Source organism: Protopterus annectens, chromosome 7.part0 (genome assembly GCF_019279795.1).
Source record: "Protopterus annectens isolate FY-2018-M chromosome 7.part0, PAN1.0, whole genome shotgun sequence".
Lineage (NCBI taxonomy): Eukaryota > Metazoa > Chordata > Ceratodontiformes > Protopteridae > Protopterus > Protopterus annectens.
This window is the reverse complement of record NC_056739.1, coordinates 850,784,205-850,790,204: the sequence shown is the minus strand read 5'-3', so window position 1 is coordinate 850,790,204 and position 6,000 is coordinate 850,784,205.

The following is a 6,000-nucleotide window of genomic DNA, read 5'->3' as shown; positions in this document are numbered from 1 at the left end:
GCTATTCCCCCCTGCACCCCCACACCCCTCTTACTTAAATATACCAACTCCAAGATCGTACTACATTGCAGAAATGGGAAATTTCCCCTTTCCGCTCTGTGTGGAGATCTCCATTCAGTCCGATTGAACCTTTACAAGTTCGAACATATGGTCTCGGCCATATGTGGTTTGAACTTGTAAACGCTCGATCGACTGAAGGGGACCCACATACATATATATATATATATATATATATATATATATATATATATATATATATATATATATATATATATATATATATCAATGACTAAAAAGGTCATACAGACAAACCGATTAATAAAAACTACAAGATAAACCTATCCAAGCTTTCACTGTGTGATACATTAAACCTCCTGTAATAGAGACCCATGGGATACATGCAAATGATCAATTAAGGACATAAAGTGTTTCAGCTATATTACTTCTGAATGTCTATGACTCTTTACTTTTTCCTTTTTAAGTCTTTATGGACACATTCAGGCGAATAATGCCAAACCCTACTAGCTGTGGACATGCATGTTTCGGCCTTCTTATGACCTCATCATTTCAGCATAAGTGGACTGTCTGGCTATACTCTAGAAACACAGGGTCTTTATACCCAGCTGATGTCTGTAACCATTAAGGTATGTGCAAAAATATCCCAACTAATAACTAAATCAAACAGAAAAAAAGGTGTTGACCACCTGTTATTATATGTTACCACTCACCTTGTTTTATTTTGATTTTTAAAATGTCTTATGAAACATAAGCCTTCAGCTTCTGACAACTGATATTACTGAAAATATAATTCTGAAATATTTGAAAGGCTCAAAATTTCTTCACATATTTCATATTCATGTACTTCAATATAGTAAAAAACAGTGCTCTGTAGGGATGTGATATTCATAAAATAATTAATACATGAAGGTTTAAGCAAAGGAGGGTTTTTTGTATCCTGTCCTGGACTAGTTCTCTACCTTACACTCATTGTTTGCTTTGGCAGTCTTCTGTAAAATGGAACTAGAATAAAGCAGATTTAAAAATGAATGAGTGAATGAACATTAATATAAAGAATTACAGTCTCTTTGGTACATCAATTTCATATCATTTATATCACTAATTATGACGGAGTCCTTAGTTACTTTGGATAATCATTAGTTTTAATTAAAAAATTCTTAAATTAATATATTTTTAAGTCACCGGTCATGCAACCTAAAATATGTGATTAATATGTTATAGCAGTTCAATATTGCTCAAGGTAAGTATCATCCTGAATGTCCACTGTATAAATACCAACATATTTATATCTGCAAATTACTACTCACATGTTCTTAAGAGTTTATATCTGAATTCAGGTGAACTGTTATTCTTGACATTAAATTGTATTTTTTAAACCTTTTGGGTATAAAAGCAATTATTCTGACCTTTAAGATCAGGCTGATGCAATATTCATGTGCTTCTAGTCAATAAATTTGCTTTGCATGTGTGTTCCTTAGCTAAAATAAATGGCAGATGTATTTTTGTTCTGTTTTCAAAGTTTAAGACAGTGGCATAACAATTGTGTTTGTTTAGGATCAATAAGTGACTCGTCTGTTTTTAGTTGGCAAGTGAGATAAAAATAATGCTTTACATTCACATTCTCTATTTGTCTGTACTTTCAAGCTGATTGATTGATTGATTGATTGATAGATTTATTTATTTATTTATTTATGTTTTGTGTGTCAGCATGTAGAATTTGTCTTGCATGACATTTGCATGGTGATTAATTCATTAGCTAAACATATAATACAAATAACTGACAGGCCTTCTACCTCTTTCCACTTCAGAAAGGGTTTTACTATAGTATTAAGTACCAAAATAGACTGTCCCATGCAGAATTCCCCAATTTCATTAGATTCAGTGTACATTTATGGAGGCTCCTCAATGTGTGGATAAAAAGTAACTCAAACACCAGCTTGATGAACTGCAATCCATTCATTTTCATATTGCCTGGCAGTCTTTCCCTGCTTTATTGGGAGAGCAAGCATGCCATTATGCCCATAAATGTTTCTGTAACAGAGTTATTTCCTTACAGCTACATGACCATGAATGAAATCTCCACATGGGGGTATAAGGGTCTTAAATCCTGCAAAAAAGACTATTTTTTTACTAGTAGCAGTGCCCCTCCTTGGCTGAGGGGAATTCCATCTGTGGACATCATGTGTACAACCATGGTGTTGGACTTCCATAATGATAATAAGGCCACAAGCATTGCAGAAAATTGGCAACTGTTGGAGTGCCTTGTGAAAATTACACAGCTCACCTTCATATAATGTTTTTCTTTATATATGGGTGAAGTCTGTAGTATCCAGTATCAATGACGGATTGTTTCCATGGTTTTACGGTGCTTCATTACCATACTCGGGATCACAATCTGCTCCTTGACATGCCTGGCCATGGTGTCGATTTTGGATTCTGCTGCTTAAGATATATTATGCGTGTCTTGAGTGAGCCCCTTGGAACATCCTACTGAGTAACACATACATGGCATGTATGTGTTTGTGTCTGTAGCATACATGCACCCAGGAAATGGTAATGAGCGACACAACGGGCTTCATTTCCTTCACTTTGTCATTGTGAGTGCTTGTATTTCTTAATAGTGTCTCTGTTTACATGGACGGAAGTGGTTCACTTCAGTTTTGAATCATGGGATGGAATCCTACTTTTTTAATAAGATGACTAAAGCTCACTTATTGTTTCTTGCCTTCCTTGAATCAGCAGCCGTCATGCAATGCCAAGAGTCTGTCATAGTCATTCTTTAACAAAACTCCCTCTTTCATTAATCTCTGTGACATTTTCTCATTTACTACAATCAGTGTAATATTTATCTCTCATCTCTTCCTCCATAATATATCTGAGCCTTGCTCTCAAATCACTGAACTGCTTACATCCCTCTACCCGCAATCTCTCTACATCCATATGGAATTAAATCAGTATTTTTTCCTTACCATACCTATTCTACAGTGGTAACAGACCTCCCACCATATTAATTCATCCTCATTCATATCACTATTCCCCACACCTATACTCCCACATCTCAAAATGACCTATAAGCCTACAGACTAAACACAACTGATTATTGTGCATTTCAACTTCTACTTTTCCCACATACACCCTCCCTACTTCCTACCTTAACTACAGACTCATTCCCTATCTTTTCAAACTCCCCTATTTCTTACATTTTAGAAATGTTTCTCCTACAATTCCTCATACTAGTATGTCTTCTCCTACTTACACACCTGACATCCTACCAAGATCCTGTGCCCTCACAATTCCTACAAAACTCTTATATTGTGTCCTCTAAGCAAAATGCTTCTGAACTTTATCCCTGAGTCACACCTTATCTATATCAGCACTCACATATCCAACTATTCAAGTATATTTATCCAAAGCAACAACCATTTACTCACAGATTAGGTTTTAAACATAAAATCAAGCACAAATGCCTGCACCCATACCATCATACCTCCATAACCATAAAACTTAGCAGTGGCATCAACCCAAACCCAGGCCCCAGATGGCATATCCCCATCAGCTCCTTTATCGTTACCACCTCACCCACAGTCCTACCCTGGCCTTCATATGTATCACAACACCCACTTACAAAGAGTTTATAGCAAACTCCCTGAGGTGCATGCATGGATAGCACTGCACAGTCCAGGAATATTAGTTGCCACAGAAACTTGGTTCTGTTAGGAAATAAAAAATGAAGAAATTGCCCTGTCAGGCTATAACATTATCAGATTAGGCAGAGCCAAAAAAAATCTCGTGGTGTCACTACTTTATATAAAAAACACCCTAGATATTGCCCTTTTCCCCATACCCTTCTAACTTTCTGTAACTCAGAAATCCTACTAACCATGCTCAAATTAAACACTCACAAGACAATTGCAATCATAGGTATATACATGCCCCCCAAGTAATAATGCTAAAACACTAGAAGATATTCTTTGCTGGGCCTCCTCAAAAATTTCTTCATGAAACCATAAAACAGTATGATTTTAATACAGACTGGCAAACAATACAGTTTGAAAATCCAACAAATAATATATAACTATACAAATTCAACTAATGTATAACCACACCAACTGATATAACAAACCCACATTGACTTGATATAACAAAGCTACAGCCAGACAATCATCACTTGATCAGATTCTAACATCCTCTTCAGATAAAATAATCATTCTATGAAACTCTGTCAGATAGCCTAAGTGATTTAGCAGTCTACACCATAAGGTACCAAAGTAATAGCCCCAAAACACATCATAACAGCCTGGTATAAAGACATTTTTTATTAATACATCTTCTTGACTGGGAGTCAGTAATGACTTCCCCCAAAGATGATGATGTCTCGGAGTTCAATAAAATCTTCCTATCTGTTTTAAACACTCTAGTCTCCCTCAGAATAGAAAGAGTAAAAGCCAGCTCTGCCCCATGCATTCCCATAGCAACTAAACAACCCATGAAACAAAGAAACAATGCATGGAAAGTCCGGACAAAAAAATCTCCTACTTTATTAGCATATATTAAACTTACAATTCAACCAATCAAAACATACATGCTAATAATCTGAAACTCTGCTGGGCCTTAATCAATAATCTGCTAAATTCAGGACAAGCTACATAGCCAACACCAAACACACAAAAAAATGATACCATAGCCAACCAATTAAATATCCAGTTTAAATGGACAGTACAGTCATTAAACAACTAGATGACTAATGAAGCCCTTGAGATCCCTACTCAATTAAATAACCTCCTTCAACGTTTTTCCATCCAACCAATTCCCACAGATGCCATCAAAAATAACTTAAAAAAAAATGAAAGTCTACTAAAGCTGCCACTAACAATCTATCTGTTGAATATATTAAAATAGCAGCTGAGGCTATTGCATACCCATTTCAATTCTGATACATCAATCCGTATCTGAAAATAAAGCCCCCTTGCTACAGAAAAAAAATTATTCATTATTCCACTTCACAATGGTGGAACCAATACAGATCTTTCAAACTATAGGCTAACTGGCGTTTTATCTCCCCTAGCAAAAATATTAGAAAAATGCATTTCCTACACAATTTCTCAATTATCTAATAGATAACTAATTTCTGTTCTTAGTCCAACACATCTTCCATTCTCATTACAGCACAACCTCTGTTTTACTAAATTGTTCTTATTACAGTCAACACCCACATAAATGTCAGAAGCCTAGTCTCCACCACCTTCCTAGACTTATTAAAAGCTTTTGATACCATCTCCTACCAGAAACTCTTACATAAACTCTCATCCCTAGGACTCACCAGCTCTTCACTGCAATGGTTCCATAGCTACCTTTCAATCAGAGTACAAGCAGAGAAATGGAAAAATGATTTCTCCACATTCTTGCCATTAAGTATTAATGTCCCACAAGGATCTATACTAGGCCCCATACTTTTCAACATATTCATTAATGACCTCTACACTGTTACAAAAAATGTTACCCCTAGTTCAATACTCTGATGACTCAACCCTAATCTGCTCAGTCAAATATCTCCCTCAACTCCAAGATTTTATACAACAATCCTTATTATCAGATTAACTAAATTACTGCCTCACTGGCATAGTCAGAAGATATAAAGTCTCCACTTTCTTACTGCCATCTCTCCTTTATGCTGTCCTAATCTTCACTAACCTTCAAGTCTCACAACTGTCCAAACTTGAGCAATGGTGCAATAAAATAGCCAAATTTGCAGTAAGTTTTAACAACCCTTCAGTGAATTCAAATGGATATGTAGATTGGTATATGTATGTATATACCTTTAAGAAGCTATTCAAGGACTTGTACGAGTGTATAAATACTGAGCGTGTGCAAGCCTGACTGCCATTTTGTAGTAAGCACTTGAGATGTAAGCATGTATGTATGTAAGGGCTGTCTGTTAACTAGTTCATTATATTCTATGATGCTGCTATCCATCCTGATGTG